Source organism: Ochotona curzoniae, unplaced genomic scaffold (genome assembly GCF_017591425.1).
Source record: "Ochotona curzoniae isolate NIBS_2020 unplaced genomic scaffold, NIBS_Ocur_1.0 contig_1071, whole genome shotgun sequence".
NCBI classification, from domain to species: Eukaryota; Metazoa; Chordata; class Mammalia; order Lagomorpha; family Ochotonidae; genus Ochotona; species Ochotona curzoniae.
In genome coordinates, this window is record NW_024464939.1 from 14,544,731 (window position 1) to 14,563,208 (window position 18,478).

Genomic DNA, 18,478 nt, shown 5'->3' on the forward strand with positions numbered 1-18,478 from the left:
TCTCCACTAAAATAGCTACTGTTACTGTCCCCACTTTCCAGATGAATGAAATCGAGGTTCAGGGAGGCTAAGCAACTTTATAAAATAGAGAAGTAGTAGAGATAGGATTTATTCTTCCGTTTAAGCACTGCCATGCTAGTTTCAAAAGAGCAATATATAAATATATAAAGGCTTCATTTTGACTGAGGATTAGTGATCCTTTGTTCTCCTCTCTTAGCCAGAAAACAAGGAGCGAATTTTGATTACTTGGTTCTGAAGAATAGATGTACCCAGTCATAGACAGCAAGGTACAGAAGTCACAATGACACACGTGACGTGTTTCATCTTTGAGGTTCTTTTATGAGTGCCATGGTGTCAAGACACCCACCATCTCAATGATATGAATTTACTGATAGATTCATAAACTGTGCTCAAACTTAGTAAAATTCAAGTGTTCCATGTGAAAGCAACCTGTTTTGTATTATGTATTTTTGTAGTATTAATAAGAGTTTCTTGGTAGCATGCTCCATTCTTATACTGTGATCCTAACTGTTATTATTGCATGTACATACCATTAGGTAAGACCAAGTTTCTACTTATTTTATATTGAAAGAATTTATAGTTTATTATTATTAAAATAGCCTTTAGCACTTAATTTTCTGTGTTTTTACCAATGATTGTTTTCATTGTTGTTGTATTCATTTGCATAAAATTTTTCATTAAAAATTGCTTATTTCAGTTTCTTATAAGTGTTGCAGATTTTGTAAAATTTTGATGACAATAACACTAAACCTTATTGCACTGAATGAATATACTCTCTTGAGGTAGACACTTTGCTTTCATTTAAAGTGTTGTAGAAGTTATTTGTGTGTGGGGAGTATAAATACTTAGTGCTCAGTAAAGTTAACAAAATAAATACATATCTTCCTTGATTAACATCTGATTAAAGGGAACCAGAAATCTTTGATGCATAAGATTTATTAGGCTAAAAAAAAAAAAAAAAGAAGACATAGGCCTTTGGCATAGAAATGAAGACACTGCTTGTCACATAGCCATATTAAAGTAATGGCTTTTACTCCCTGCTGCACTTCCAAGTTCCCTGCTAGTGTGCACTCTCAGGGACATCAGGAGTTTGGGTCTCTGACACTCATATAGGAGATCAAGACTGGGTTTCCAGCTTTTGATCCAGTCCAGCTGCGGCTGCTTTGAATTTGGGAAGTGAAACACTGGATAGAGTCTTTGTCTCTTGTTCTCTCCTTGTCTCTCCTTTAAGTGAATAAACAAAATGTATGGCTCTTTTGGTATTTAGGTTAATGTAGAATACAAAACATTTAAGCATGAGCTCTACCAACATCTGTCCATTATATATTTTAGTGTCTGTATGCATGTTGGTTGTGTTTATGAATTTTGAAAAAAAAATTAAGAAATCCTCTTTACCCACCAGATATCCCTGTCTGTTTTTAGGAAGAGAGACAGATGTTTTATTTTCTCACGGTTAAGGGAAGCTGTTTTCCTGAAGGCTCAATGATATGCGTGCATGAACTGACCTGCAAGGTTTGAATGGCACAGTCATGTAAACAGTGAATTAATTCATTAACAGAATCTATTTAGCAGAAATATTATATATAGCAAAGTTTCGGACCTTTTATTGTTAAATTTTCTGCTGTCTTTCACCATCTGCTGGGCATTGCCACACATACTTTCAGAAGAGGAAAGACAAAAGGTGTTTCCTTTTTGTATTGACAGGAATAACAAACACTCCGTCTATTCTCTGTCCTTTGACTTGGGTGACTTGTGCCCTCGTGTGTGACCACAAGCTGCCCTTTCTCTTGACAGTTACAAGCAAAGGATAGGTGCCTTGATGGACAGCGTGCACAGTCAAGATAAGCCATATGTTCAAAAGAATTTGGGCTGCAAAAGTGTGGCTGTATAGGATAACACATAGGCTGGATGTCTGGGAGAAGGAAAAAACAAGAGAAAGAAATAGTCCTCCTAAAATCTTCAACCATATTCCTAAAGGACTGAAATAAGATTAGAAAGAAGTTTATAATCCCAGTGTAACTTCACTTTCTGTATCATAACATAAGACTTTTTCACTGCCGGAAATAAGGAAATTCATGTATCAGATTATGATCATTGACGCTAAAACCAATCCTCTCTCTCTTTTTTTCCTTTTTCTTTTTTTTTTTTTAATTTTATTTTTTACAATCTTTACATAGTTAACCAGGGTAAAAAGGTTCAAGGGCTACAGGAAAGTGGGTAAGACTATTATTTCCATATTGTTTCCTTCATGTATCTGAAGTCCCGGATGTAGGGCATGCTCTGAGATACTTGCTCAAGTGGTTTTGATAGTTCACCAGTTATGAATCGCTGCCAATCTCACCACTCCAAACATGATGAGGTCACTAAAGAATCCACTGATTGACATAGTCCATCTTAGAGTTTCCGTTTGCCCAGTATTTCGCTGCCAACACATAGCTGAGGTGGTTGATTGACCTGTTCTGTCTTCTGTCTTTTCTTGGTTAGGGTTCTGAGTCCGTCATTTTGATTAGGGAGATCTCCAAAGAAACTTGTCTGAGGTGTTCCCAGACCAGATTCTTGTATGTTCTAGCAAGCACAGGGCCCAGCACAGTCCATCGCCCCAATCAGCTGGTGGTTGCAATTGGTGGGTTGGTTCTGTTTTCAGCCCCGACTTCCACCAGAACCAATGGGTGTTGTAGTCCAGCCTGGTTCTGCCCAGTACATTCTTGGCCCTCGCATAAACCAGTGGGAGCTGCAGCCCAGTCAGAACGACCCACAATAGCCCCCACCGGGCCAGCCACCTACCCTGGTTTGCCAGTCTGTGTAGCAGACTAGTCCAGTCTGTCCCATATCCCATTTGACTCTCTTACATGTCAAAGAGTACTGAAGCTTAGTTCCATCTAACCAGCTCAACTATCTAGCCCTCACAGATATTGTTGAGTGTCTCACTGTCTAGCCACCCCAGCCCCTGTCCTAGTTTTTGTGCCCTCCTGTGGGAGTGGTAAACCAAGAGGGAGGTGCCCACTATTTCCCTCCCAGGGCTCTCTCACTCCTGGATTATGCACTCTCCAGGTGGTAAAACCAATTCTCATTGTCTAATTGCATTTAGCACATTTTATTTTCAGGGAAGGTGTTCCAATGATTTTCTTCCCTAATTAACTATTGATAATATTTGCCAAGTAGTTGTCAGATATCACAAGTGTCATCTCCTGGAAATGATGGCTTTTGAGATTCCCATGGATGGCCTGTGTACTAGGGCAAATAGGAACTGAGTGAATCTGCAGTGCCAGCTTCATTCTTTTGTATAATTTCTCTCTGCCTGTGACATCATAATAGAATTAAAGTAGGTTGCTTTCCAAATCTTTTGAAAATTGTTTGCTTCTTACTCTCAAAATACCGAGATTAATGAATAACTGTTTTGTATTAAAAAGAGAATTGAAAACTACTACCTCGGAGAAAAAGAGGTGAGAATATGAGCGAAGCTTTGCTAATATTATTTAGTTCTTCTATTAACAAATCTCACCTATAATCCCATGTCTTGGAAGCCCATAGGGTACATGAGAGATTACAGAACTGAATGTGCAAGGTGTGCACATCCCTGGAAGTCAAATGAAGTGAATTTAATATCTGCCTGATATACATCAGGCAAAACTTCTTAGAAAAAATTAATCCTGACTTTCAATTTTATGGACATAGTTGGAGTCATTACAAGCTAATTTTACTTGTAATGAAGTTTTTATATGAATTCAATTTTGGCAATTCCTACTGCTAAAGTTTTAGTTCTTTTTTTTATACATTGGAAATTCAGACAACTTCAATGTCTAATAATAAAAGAATAGTGAAATAAATCAAGGCAGAGCTACAAAAAGGGAGATTAGATTGCTAGTGCATTTATTCTTGCCAACACTTTTGGAAGAGCAATAATGAAGAAATAAAGCAAAGGCTTTATTATAACTATGTATTATAAACTTAAATGTATATAGGAAAAATATCCTGTGCTAATTCTGAATAATGTGGTTATGGGAGAAAACTGACTTTAATTTCTTGTCAAAGTACTTTGTCTCTTTGCCTAAAGATTGCTTTTTTATTTTTTTTAAAGAATCAGAATAGAATCAAAAAGTGCTTATTTTTATCTAGAAGGATGGAGTGAAGAAGGCAGGAAACGATGGAGTGAGGAAGAGAGAAAGAGGAAGAAAAGAAAGAATGGAAGGATCTTTTACTTGATTTCAGTCCCTAAATGTACAAAATAGTTGGGGCTGAGACTGTCAACGTAGGAAGCCTTTAGCTCCATCTGGGTATCCTAAATGGGTGGCAGGAATTCAAATACCTGAGCTGCCACCTGTTGTCCTTCTCCTTGTGTATTAGTAGGGAAGTGAATTGGAAGCAGAGTTGATTCCACCACAGCAAAGCTAGAGATTCGGGCATCCCAAAAGACATCATAACCCTGTACATTGCAACAAGGGCCCCAACATTGCTTTAGTCTCAATGAATTGTAGTGTTTTCGAAGTTAGTGAATGCTCATTACCACCTTTTTTATATAGTTTTAGTATTTCTGGTTGTTTTTCCTACATTAATATTAACCATGGAAGCATGGATAAAGCGTATTTCCCAACACTCTGTAGTCCTTTCTCTTTTCCTCTAAGACTCTAGAAGTAATAGCTCTCAAAACATGTTAAAACTTACTCCCTGTGTTGCTGATGGTTACTAATAAATATGTCACAATTCTTGGGAGTAATGTCTCCATTTTAAATAAAATGAATCAATTGAAATAATCTTTTGGATTAACAAAAAGCTTGAGGACAAGACACTGAACCTGAAAGTCATTCCTACCTCATGGAAGATTATGACTTATCAGAGTTTCTACAAATCTAATATTTCAAATTTGAAATCTTGAAGCTTTGATCTTGAGAGTAAGGAAGTTGACTAAAAATAAGCAATTAAATATAGGTCACAGGTTAGCTGTGAGGAAAATAGATTTCGAGCCATCAATTTAGGACTTTGAAGCATCAGAGGGAACTAGAGTCTGTGAGGAGTGTCCTATGGAAGGGTTGTTGGCATACACGTTTTTCGGCTGCCATTTTGTGAGGACTCCAGTGTTTTTCCATAGATGTTGTGTCCAAGCCACGGATTTAAGTTTATGTCTTGATTCTAAAAATTTGATTCATAGTTATTACTTCTGATATTCACTGTCCTGTATCTATAATCCAATCCACATTTTGAGTTCATCTTACCGATGCATAACTATCAATATCATTCTCCATATTATTCATTATTCATTAAACTACAAATATATTTAGTGGCAGGCAGTGTGTTTCCTGTTTGATGTATATTATTTTACCTATTTTTAAGATTAAGTTCAAAGAATAAAGCTAAAGATTCCTACTTACTTTTTGCCAGTATTCGTGCTTAACATATCTCACAGAATTTTCTATTTTGTCTTATGTGGACAAATCTCAGAATCATTTTCAACAGCTCTATGAACATTCAGATTCTAAAGTACCTCTTGCATTGCACCCGTTGTTGCATATCGACTGATCTGATGAACTTTGGGTAAAGTAGTGCTCTTTCTTCCTCTCTCTTCCATTTTTTCTTTTTTCTTTTTTCTTTCTTTCTCTCTTTCTTTCTTTCTTTCTGTCTTTCTGTCTTTCTGTCTTTCTGTCTTTCTTTCTTATGCAGTGTACTTTCTTTATACTGTCATCAGATAATGGACATCTGAGTTTTTTTAAGAGCCTGGTAATCCTTGCCTTGCATGCACCAGTCTCCTATAGGGCCACCTGTCCATGACCTGCTATTCTTCCCATCCAGCGACCTGGCTGTGGCCTGGGAAAGCAGTAGTAGTTGGCCCACGGCCTTGGGACCCTGCACCTGCGTGGGAGATAAGAAAGAAGCTTCTGGCTTTGGATTGGCTTAGCTCCGGCCTTGTGGCCATCTCAGGTGTGAACAAGCAGACGAAAGATTTTCCCATTTTTCCTTCTCTCTGTGATTCTGCCTTTCCAAAAACAAACAAATAAATAAATGTTTTTGAAGAATAAGTTTTAAGAGAAATTAGAATGTTCTGGACAGAGTTCTTAAAGTAAGTGTTGATAGAAACAAAAAAAAATGTGATCCTTCTATGTCATAGTGAAAGATTCTTGGACAAAATGATACATGTCTGTTGTTAATAATCTATCTAAATGTTTAAGTGGTAGAGTCTTTTAATGATAATATGCTGTAGGCGTTCAATTAGTAGCCTTTGGTAGTACCTAGGTAAAGCTACAAGAAAATCTAGCAGACTTAGAGGCCATGATTCAGTTTTTTTTTTGTGACATATTAGCAATTTTATATAAGCTAGTTTATCTTCGTAGTGTCTGGGTTCCTTTATGCAGAAGTATGCGTTGGAGATTAATATTATTCAGTTTAAAAGAGCGAGGCGAGCATAAATAGAGAAAACTTCTGCTGCTAAAAGAGGACTGCTTTTCAGGAGCTCTGACTTTGGATTTTGGATTCTCTGAGATTTTGAAATATTTAGTTAATGGATAGTAAGCTGCAGCTATCTGGACATAAAGAAGTTCTGGCTCACTCATGCATAACACAGTGAGCACAGGTCGAGCTAGAAATGGACACAGTGATGTGAGCAATGCACAATGAAGCTGTACGGAAATAGCACCTGATATCCCCCCCACAGGCAAATAGATCTATTTCAATTAAAATTTTATAAATTAAAGCCAACTTTTCACGGTGCTGCAGCAGTATTCAAATGATTTATGTCTTCATGATGTTTTAAAATATGAGTTGAGGGAGCCCAAATGGCCTAGGATGGTTGCAAACTGAAGAATTTTTTAATCAGAATAGTAAATATTTTGTTAGTTAAGTTTATCTCTGTATGTTTAAGAAAGAAAGTTTTGATTTCATTTAATTGTTTTCTGTGAATTGTTTTAAATGTTTGTTGAAGTCTAACAGTCTAATTTCACAAGTATACCCAAAATAATGGGGGTATACAAGGTCTGGTGCTTGTTGCTGTGGAGAATATGAAGCTAAAATGTAGAGTAGCTTACCCTTTTGTTGTTATTATTGAGTTCATTTGAGAATGAGAGGATAGAAAAATGCATTTTGTATTTTATGAACATTCCAAGGAACGTTAATAAGAAGTTAAGTTCTACCAAAGATAGCAACCACTCTAAACTGTGGGGAGTTTCCTGAAGCTTTTGTTATTTAAATGGAATTCTAAGACAGAAGAAGATTTTGCCAGTTATACATAGAAGAGCAGGAACTTCCTCCTACAATGCTCGGAATAATAAAAGCACTTGGTGAGTGTCTACTGTGCAAGGAGTACTGGCCTTAAAATATTAAATGCAATTAAATAAATACCACTCAATTTTACACCAAAATATTGTCACATTTGGTATAACATTGTTTCGAAAGGCACCTTAAAATTTCCTGCCATTTTACGCACCAAAAACTATTGTTGTATTTGAAGTTTCTAAGGAAGGACTATTTCATTATTGACAATGTATAGCTTTATTACATCAGTGTTTTTAGGCAAAGGAAAAATATCCGTAAGGTATTCATGAAACACATAGTAATCTTAAAACTAAGTTAATAACAGTCTTAAGAGATAGGACTGATTGTCTTCAAGTTTATAATTAAATTCACTAAATTAAACAATTCAAGAATATACTGAAATTATCTAGGTATTAAGATCACACAAAACTAAATGAAAAATAATGTACTGGGGTTGGCGACGTGACATGACAATACACTGCCTGCAAATGGATACCAGTTCCAGCCCTGGCAGCTCTGCTTCTGATCCAGCTTTTTGATAATGGCCTGAGGAGTGATGGAAGATACTCCAGGTACTTGGGTCCTTGTACCCATGTGGTAGATTCTGGAGAAACTCCTGGCTCGTGAGAAGCCTAGTTCTGGCCGTTGAAGCCATTTTTGGGAGTGAACCAATGGATCTAAGATTTTTCTCCTTTTCTGCTTCTGGTTGTCTGTTTAAATGATTCCTATTTTCAAAATAAATCTATACAAAATAATATACTATAGAATATTCTACAGGGAGTTGAAGGCTTGATGGATACCTCAAAAAGTAAAGGTTCTTTAATTTCAATTATAATAGCCATGTGTAATCTACAATAGCAAAGACTTGGAAGCAACCTAGATACTTGTCCAAAGAGGAGTGGGTAACTGTGGTACATCTACTCCATAGCATACTACTCAGCTATTGAAAAGAATGAAATTCTACCCTTTGCAACCAAATAATCCCAGCTAGAGACCATTATGCCCAGTAAATTAAGTCAATCTCCAAAGGACAAATAGCATATGCTCTCTCTGATATAAAGCAAAATTCATGCAAATTATAAGATCAATAGACCTTTCAATACTGTTTGGCTGTAACTCATGGGGTTTAACATTTTTTTTCTACATTCATTTCTTCAAAATAGTTCCTTTTCTCTTATTTAATTCTTCACTGAGTTTTAGATCACACAGTAGCATAATTTTCTCCAAGGAGGTTTTTCCTTTTCTTTTTAATTTCTTCACCGACATATTGGTTATTCAGTATCCTGTTATCGAACTCCATGGTGTTCTAAATTTTTTTAAACTTTATTCCTGTTGTTGGTTTTATTTTATAGCTTTTCATTTAAAGGAATGTGTAGTAATTGTGTAATAGAGACTATCGTATCCAGATGTGAAGATACAATGCAGTATACGTCCCTACTTCCAGATCAAAGACGGACTCCCAATGAAATTGTTTGGATATATCTTGAAAAAGGGATCCTGGGCTGTCTGCCATTGTCTGTACCTGCAAAGTGAGAATACACTTAAATGGTAGAATGATGACTTATGAATGTTTATGACAGACTATACTATTGCAATAATATAGGGGAAATCACTTAGGGGGAGGGAATTTGGGGAAGGGACAAAGCAAATCCGAGAACCTACAGAATGGTATCATAAGATTAAAACTAAAATAGAAGAGAAAGAGAGAGAGAGAAAAAAATAAGGCATGTGTAGCCGAATTTAACTGAATAAAATTCCTTAATCTTAATATACTTTGTAATGAAAGGTAAACATGAGGTAATTTTTTTTGCATTAATAATTGTATCTCTTGAATGCAAACTACTTCCGATTTCAAACTCAAAAATCAAAGGAGTAAATATTTTCGGAGAGACACCAGGGAAAATGATTAGCAGAAAATAAAGCAAAGAGAAGAAAATTAGCAGGGACATTGTGTTGGAGGACAGAATATATCCTTTGAATAAAAAAAAAAAATAGCCAAAAGCTACTGTGTTCCTTTTTAGATTTTTCTCCAAAGAAAAAAATCACTGTTGATAGAATTTTTGGTTAGAAGAAAATCATATTGAATTTTGCCTTATGCCTCTCTCATCATTTCTGTGTGCATTCAAATATTTCCATGTTATTGAATCATTTAAAGGACCATGTCAATCTTTCTTAACTGGAATCTCTGATCTGGAGATACATGCATATGCATTATGAATTTCATGGATCCTACACAATTTTCAGCAAGCTTACACATATAGAAAGTAAGGTTTTGAAATGCATTATCTGCTGATATGAGTCCATGATTATTTTTGAATAATCCAAACCTACTGAATGGGGCGTAAGCTGCCATGGGCAGGTCTGATTTTGAGTCACAGCCCTTCTACTCATGTAGGAGTCCTAGGTGGACTTCCTGGTCCCTGGCTTTAGCCTAGCTCAGCTTTGGAGATTTTGGTCATTTGCAAGATGAACTAGTGGGTGGAATACCTTTCTCTAACCATTCTCTTATTATACTTTTGAATTTTAAAGAAACTTTTTTTTTAACTACTGAAGAACAAATATTGTATTTAGTGGTTTCCTAGTTATTTCAACCCAGAGGTTCTGATCAATATCATCAGTAAGCCCTTTCTTCTCTGCTGCACAGAATGATTCATAGTTTCCCAATATAAAATAACCTTGGTATTGTGGTTGTGGATTGGGCATTGGTTGAATGGGAATGGGTATAGTTTTTTTTTTTTTTTTGGTGTTGTTTGTTTTTTCTTTGTTTGTTTGTTTTTTGCCATGGGAAAAGATTATGTGCTTTCTTAGTTCTACTTGACAAAATCAATGATATGGATGACAGGGATAATGATCTGACATATGCACATGAGTAAATATGTCCTCATTGCTTATTCAGCAGGTAATTTCAAAATTTTCCTAGCATTTGTGTTTTTGATTATATGTATAATGAAGAAGGAAAATGCCGAGGGAGAAAGAGAGAGGGAGAGGGAGAGAGAAAGAGAGAGATGATGGGGCAGTCTGGCAAATTTTTTGTCTGATAGGCTCAATATACACAGATTGAGATATTTTATATGCTTATAAGACAAGAGCTTGGACAAAGGCTAAGGAATTATATAATACTCTTATGTTAGTGACAGGGATATAGGCATCCAAAATTGGAACAATAAAAGGAAAAAAATTAAAAAGACAAACAAGACCTTTCTGTAAGCATGAATTTTGTGATTAGAATGCATGTGCTCTAACTGTAATCTAAATAAGTCAGCATTTGAAATTTTTTTAAACATTTGAGCGATCCGATTTTAATATGAAACAAACAGGCTCACAGTAAATTTAAGGGGCAGGGGTTGTGCTGAAGACTCTTTTAGAACAGAATAATTACACAGCCTTAGTTATACACAGTTTTTAATACCTCTAAGTTCACGGCTATGTATTAGGTAGTTCTTTTAAACTAGAGTTTGAGGCCACAGGTTTTAACAGTTGGTGCGATGTAAACCTGAATCCAAGGGGCCATGAACATTCTTCCATTGGCTTGGCGGTTTCAAAAGAGAACCCCAACAGGCATAAGACAAAGGGCTATGGAGGACAAAGACAAGAACTCAGAAAATAAAAACTTTCATGGCAGAACTCAGTACAGCATTTGAAATTTGATGGTGGAGATTTTTTTTTTTTTTTTAAGATTTATTTTTATTATTTTTTCATTGGAAAGGCAGATATACAGAGAGGAGAGACAGAGAGGAAGATCTTCCGTCCGATGATTCACTCCCCAAGTGAGCGCAACGGGCCGATACTATGCCGATCCGAAGCCAGGAGCCTCTTCCGGGTCTCCCACGCGGGTGCAGGTTCCCAAAGCTTTGGGCCGTCCTCTGCTGCTTTCCCAGGCCACAGGCAGGGAGCTGGAAGGGAAGCGGGGCTGCCGGGATTAGAACCGGCGCCCATATGGGATCCCGGGCGGCAAGGTGAGGACCTTTAACCACTTGCGCCACCGCGCCGGGCCCGATGGTGGAGATTTTTAAGTGAATTTTTGTTGCTTTTGCGTTTGGTACAATGCATAGTATCTATATTGCATATTGATAAGGCATTGTAGGCTCATCAAAATATATGGCTCTGATGTGGTATATTAACAATGGAAGACTGTATGTTAAGGGGTAGTGGCATATGGGAAATAGCTGTAATTTCTGATCAATGTTGATATAAAATGAAAACTGTTTTGAAATAAAATATATTTAAAGTACAACCAAGTCAAATGAACAGTGATTTATCTTATGTTTTTTGAATTTATCCACAGAAAAAAAAAGCTATTTTTAAGTGACTCATGTTCACAGATACATTCATCTGTATGGTCTACTATAGGACATAGAGGCAAATGTTTTATTCCTAAAACCATAAAGCAAACATAATAAAAAAAAACTGTAATACCAAGAAGAGATGAACTCAGTTGGTAGGGGAATATTTATTTTTTTAACTTTTAGAAAGAATTATCAACACCATACTGTAAAACATGTTAAACTTTAAAGCAAATTCTTCCTTTCATTAAAAAGAAAAATAAAACCCTGTTAGGTAAATGAATTTGTTTGTGCTCAAGAAGGATGCAATTGTGTGAATATTTGTTTCCTTCTATGTACATAAAATAAAGTTCAAGTGTCACTGATAAATAACAGCTCTTATATTTTGAATTATTAGTATTTTATATTAGTAAAGCGTCAACTTATTTAAGTGAAAAACCATGCTGTGGCTTATGCATTTGTCTGATTATTGCATCTACTTGATCACATTAGCTTTAGTTTTGTATAGACACAGCTCTTATTTTTTGAATCTTTTAAATTTACAAATTATAATAAAAAGCATAATCCAAATTATGGAGATGTTTTTCTTATTTTAAATATATTTTATTTTAAGCAGTTTTAATTTCACATCAACACTGAGCAGAGGTACAGATATTTCCTGTGAGCCCCTACTCCTGCGCATGCAGGGTCTTCCATTGTCAACTCCCACACCACAGTGACACATTTGTTACAATTAATGAACCTACATTGACACATCATTATCCTCCAAAGTCCATAGTTCACATGAGGGTTCATTCTTGGTGTTGTACATTGTATGAGTTTGAACAAATTTATAATGACATGTATCCACTATTATTAGTATCAAACACATTAGTTTCACTGCCCTAAATAGCCTCCATGCTCCTCCTATTCTTTCCTTCTTCCTCACTAACCCTTAACAGCCATTGATCTGTTAGCGCCTCCAATGTTTTGCTGTTTCTAGAATGTCATATAGCTGGCATAATATAGAATGTAGTCTTATTAGATGGACTTTATTTTCCTCCATGTACTTCTGTGGTTTGATAACATATTTGAGGGGATTTATATTCAATTGTTTGACGGTAGGTAAGTTTATCTATCTATTCTGCTATGGAAAGACATCTTGTTGCAGTGAATTTTTGGCAATTATAAATAAAGCTGCTATTAACACATGTGAATGTGTTTTTCTGTGATGTAAGTTTCTACTCCTTAGGATGTGAGGGAGTTTGATGGGTTTTACGGGAAGAAAACTTCAGGCTTTTTTTTTTTTTTTTTTTTTTCTAAATTTTTGCTTGTGAAAGATGAATTTATATTTATTGGAAAGACAGATTTACAGAGAGAAGGAGAGATAGAAAGAAAGATCTTCCATCCATTAGTTCACTTCCTAGATGGCCACAATGGCCACGCTGTGAAGATCAGAAGGCAGAAGCCATGAACTTCTTTTGTGTTTCCCATGTGGGTGCAGGGTCCTAAGATTTGGACCATCCTCTGCTATCTCAGGCAACAAGCAGGGAGCTACACTGGAAGTGGAGCAGTTGGAACCAGATCTAGTACCATTTACTATGTGGCACTTTTAGTTGGAGGGTTAGTCAGTTGAGCCATGCGCCCAGCTCTGAGAGCTTTCTTCTTATAATAACATGTCATAACTGTTTTCTAAAGTAACTATGCCATTTTCCATTCCCATTGCTGATGAATGATGGATCTTTTTACTCCACATACACATTAGCATCTAAGGTCAGCATTCTGAGTTTTGAGTATTCCAACAGTTGTATCTCATTTTGGTTTGTGATATCATATATTTTTGTTTTATTTTATCATTCTTTGAGACATATGATCTTGAACCTTCTTTTACACAATTGTTAGTCATGTTTATGACTTTTTTTGGTGAGATGTTGATTCATATCTTTGGCTATTTTAAAATTAAGATGGTATAGTTTTGAGCAACAATTGTTATAAAATATGTCTTTTATTTCTTCTATTATATATTTTTTTCACTCTCCTGAAAATGTCCTCATAGAAGTTTTTTTTTTCTTTCTTTCTGATTTTCTAGTGATCTCTTCATGATTTCTTTCCTAGACCATCTTTCTGGTGTGGTATCTAAGAAATTTTCATTAAGGCATGACAAAACTTTTCTTAAATCAACTTCCAGAAGTTCTGTATTTTCATGCTTTACTTTAACATCTGTTTCATTTTGAGTTAACCTTGGTGAAGGGTGTAAATCATAAAGATTCTTGAAGAACTTTGTTCTTCAATAGTGAATTGGATCTGCAGCATCTTTTGCACCTCTGCATACATTTTATTTTATATCTTTAAATTTCATTAAATTTATTATTCATTTGAGAGGGACACAGAGACACAAAATCAGAGGAAGACAAAAAGCTCTTATCGGTTGGTTTTCTTTTCAAATGCCCACAACAGTCAGAACTGGGTTGCAGTGAGAGCCAGGAGTCAAGAAGGTGGCATGGATCTTCCAGGTAGATTGAAGGGATGCACCCACTTGAGCCATTGCTGCTGCCTCCAAGGGCCTGTGCTAGTAAGGACCTGAGGTCAGGAGCCAGATCTGGGATGTGAACCCAGGCAGATGTCATAAAGGCCGGCTTCAATGCCAGCTTCTCCATGCAAATTTTAGAATCAATTTATTCAGATCAACAGAGTGACTTGCTAAGATCTCACTTTTTATTATTGTTTTAAATTGGTTTGAATGAAATCAAGAGATTCCACTTAATGGAACACTTACTCTCAGTAACTGGACTTTGACCAGATGGAAGCTGAGACATAGGTGAGAGGGACTTGCCTTCTTCAGCCGCACTGGCTGCCTTTTCCATTGCATGGATTAAGGATTGCAGTTAGGATTTGAACCATGACTCATCAGCATTGAATATGAGTATCTTAACTAATCTTTACTGTTAGGCCCATTTGCCTGATCCCCAGCTGGAGTTGTAATTGGTACTGGATTGAATCTATCAATTGGGAACACCTGGCATCTTGATGAAATTCTGTGTCTTTTCACCCGTGAATATAGCATATCTCCTTTAAGTTCCTCTTTGATTACTTAAAATCTGAAGCTTTTGGATTCCCTTACAGGTTTGTTCTTATGCACATATTGTTAGATTTATATTTAAACACTTCATTTTTTTTGAGCACTAATTTAACTGTAATTTTGTTTTCAATTCAAAATTTCATCTTCTTAGGAAAGTGTGTTTGTGTTTCTGGCTGTATTCTGTGACCTTCATATAACTACCTATTAGGTATAGGAAGTTTTTAGTCAATCCCTTCGGATTTGCTAGATGGATGATTATGTAACCTGAAAACTCAGACCATTTTGTTTCTTCGTTCCCAATCCACATTCCTTTTATTTCTTTTCTTATCTTATTGTCTAAGCTAGGTCTCCCAATGTGATACTGAAACATAACGGTTAAGGGCCAATGTTGTTGCCCATCAGATTAAGGCACTGTTTGTAATGCCAGCATGCCCTATCAGAATGCTGGTTCAAGTCTGGGCTGCTCTGCATCCTAGCCAGCTCTCTATTAATGCACCTGGGAACACAGTGCAAGACAAGCCAAGAATTTGGGTCTGTGCCACCCACATGGGAGATCAGGGTGCAGCTCTGGATTCTTTTTTTTTTTTTTAAAGATTTATTTTTATTATTTTTTTCATTGGAAAGGCGGATATACAGAGAGGAGAGACAGAGAGGAAGATCTTCTGTCTGATGATTCACTCCCCAAGTGAGCACAACAGGCCGATACTATGCCAATCCGAACCCAGGAGCCTCTTCCGGGTCTCCCACGCGGGTGCAGGGTCCCAAGGCTTTGGGCCATCCTCGACTGCTTTCCCAGGCCACAGGCAGGGAGCTGGAAGGGAAGCGGGGCTGCCGGGATTAGAACCGGCGGCCATATGGGATCCCGGGCGTGCAAGGCGAGGACCTTTAACCACTTGCGCCACCGCGCTGGGCCCCAGCTCTGGATTCTTGACTTCCACCTGGCCCAGATCCGGTTGAGGTGATCATCTAAGGAGCGAGATAACAGATGGAAGATCTGTTTTTCTGGCACTTGCTCTCACACTGCAACTCTTTCTTTCAAATGCATTTTTTAAAGAAAGCAGTAATGAAGGAGAACATTCTTCCTTTGTTCCTGGTAGAAAGGACCCTAGTCTTCACGCTGTTTATCATTTTGGGGACGTTTTCTTCTGCTCCTGGTTTATTAAGAGGATTTTTTTTCCTCATTTAATTCATGAATAGATATTGGGTTCTTTTTCAAATCGTTTTTTTGTGCCTGTGAGTATGACCAAGGGAATTTGTTCTTTTTTAATCTGATAGCTGATGGATTTCATTAATTTATCTAATTGTGCTGAGTCAGTCTTTAACATTTACAATAAAGCTCATTTGACTAATATGTGTAACTATCTTATACATTCTTGGCTAACTTGTTTATTTGAAGAGAGAGAATGAACTTTCACACATTAGCTTTAATCTTCCAAGTGTCTGAAATTGCTGAGCCTGTCCAGGGCTGAATATTGTAATCAGAAATGCAACCCATGTTTTTATGTAGTTGCAGAAACCCAATTACTTCAGCCATCTTTGCTGCCTTTCAGGATCTGCACTAGCAGGTAGTTACAATCAGGGGCTATAGCCAATATTAAATCCAGTATGTGAACAACTTTTCTTTTTAAAAAAATATTTATTTATTTTTATTGAAAGGTCAGATACACAGAGAGGAGGAGAGACAGAGAGGAAGATCTTTCCTGTGCTGTTTCACTGCCCAAATGGCCTCAATGGCTAGAGCTGAGCTGATCTGAAGATAGGAACCTGGAGCTTCTTCTGGGTCTCCAACGCACATACAGCATTCCAATGCTTTGGGCTGTCCTCAATTGCTTTACCACGCCACAAGCAAGGAACTGGATGGGAAGTGGGGCCACTGATATTAAAACTGGTGCCCATATGAGATTCCAGTGGATGCAAGGTGAGGACTTTAGCCACTAGGCTACCTTGCCAGGTTCGTAACGTGAATTTCTTAACTGGGAATATTAATCACAAAGATAAACATCCATTCCTAATTTTCTAATATTTTGCCAACATTTTCTACATTAATGAGAATGATAGGATTCTTTTTTCCTTTGTCTGCAATATTCCTGCATTCATATTAAGGAGTTGCTGATCTTACAGAATAAATTGGAAAATATCCTTTCTCATTCACTTTTCTAAACAATGTCATGGGGAATTTGGCAAAATGTCTTCATTTCTTTCTTAAATGTTTGTAGACTATATCAGGACACATCTGGACCCAATGCCTTCTGTTTTGTGAAATTATTAACTTTGATTCAATTATTCTAATAGATAAATGCACAGATTGAAATTGTTTTTGCGTGATCTGTGGCAGGTCCTAGTAGCAGCCAGGTGATGAGGGGCTGTCTGGGATCAGACCCAAGTTTTCTATTGTTGACTCGTAGTTTAATTCTATTCTGGTTTGAGTACAGAATTGTATAAATTTGTTGAAAGGTGTTTTATTGCACAGAATGTGGTTTATATTTGTGATGTATCATGTTAGAGGTGCAAAAGAAAATCCTTTCTATAATTGAAATAATCAACAGGGCCCAGTGTGGTAACCTAGTGACTAAAGTGCTTGCCTAGCAAACGCTAGGATCGCATATGGAAACAGGTTCTAATCCTGGCTGCTCCACTTTCCCATTCAGCTCCCTGCTGTGGCCTGGGAAAGCAGTGAAGAACAGTCCAAAGCCTTGGGTCCCTGCACCCACATGGGAGATCTGGAAGAAGCTCCAGGCTCCTGGCTTTGGATCAGCTCAGCTTCAGCTGTTGTGGCTGCCTGGGGAGTGAATCAGCAGGAGGAATATCTTCCTCTGTGTCTCTCCTTCTTTCTGTATATCTGACTTTGCAATAAAGATAAATAAATGGTTTCAAAAACAATGTACAGATTCCTATGTGCCCAGTTGATTGGTGATGGTTTTGAGTTCAATTAAAACCTTGTTAATTTTCTACTTACTGAACCTGTTCATTCTTGATAGAGCTAATGAAATCTCCAACTCTAACAATGTTCAATTATTTCTCATTGAAGCACTATTAGTTTATAATTCATGTATTTTGATACCTTTTTAAGGGCATTCCTGTTAAAAATTTTGTATCTTTTAAAAGAATTGACCCTCTTGTCATGTAATGTCCTGAGTTTTCCTGTGAAACTTCCCTTCTTTTGCAGTTTGATATGTATCGAACTAATATTTTTAGATTGTTTGTTTAATAGTAGCATTGTAACTCTTTCCCCATTTACTTTTTTTTTCCTTTTTTTTTTAAGATTTATTTATTTATTAGAAAGTCAGATATACAGAGAGGAGGAGAGACAGAGAGGAAGATCTTCCGTCATGTGATTCACTCCCCAAGTGAGCGCAACAGCCGATGCTATGCTGATCGGAAGCCAGGATCCAGGAACTTCTTCCGGGTCTCCCACGTGGGTGCAGGATCCCAAAGCTTTGGGCTGTCCTCGACTGCTTTCCCAGGCAACAAGCAGGGAGCTGGATGGGAAGTGGAGCTGCCAGGATTAGAACCGGTGCCCATACGGGATCCTGGTGCGTTCAAGGTGAGGATTTTAGCCACTAGGCCACGCCGCCATGCTCCTCTCCATTTACTTTTAAAATGTTCTTCTGGCTCCTAAGTTCATGTTTTCTGTTTTGAAAGTGTCCAAATTTATTTTCACTTGATTTGAAAGACAGATAAACAGGCTTTTTAAAATTTTTATTACAAAAATGTGCATTAGCAGGCAACTAGAATTGGACGTGGAACTGAGAACTGAACTGGGTACCCCGTATGGGTTCAGGCACTGCAATTGTCATTGTTGGCTGTGTTAAACAGCTTTTCCTTCAGTTTATTACATATCCAATGAGAAATGGAGAGACTATTGCGATTTTCTGTT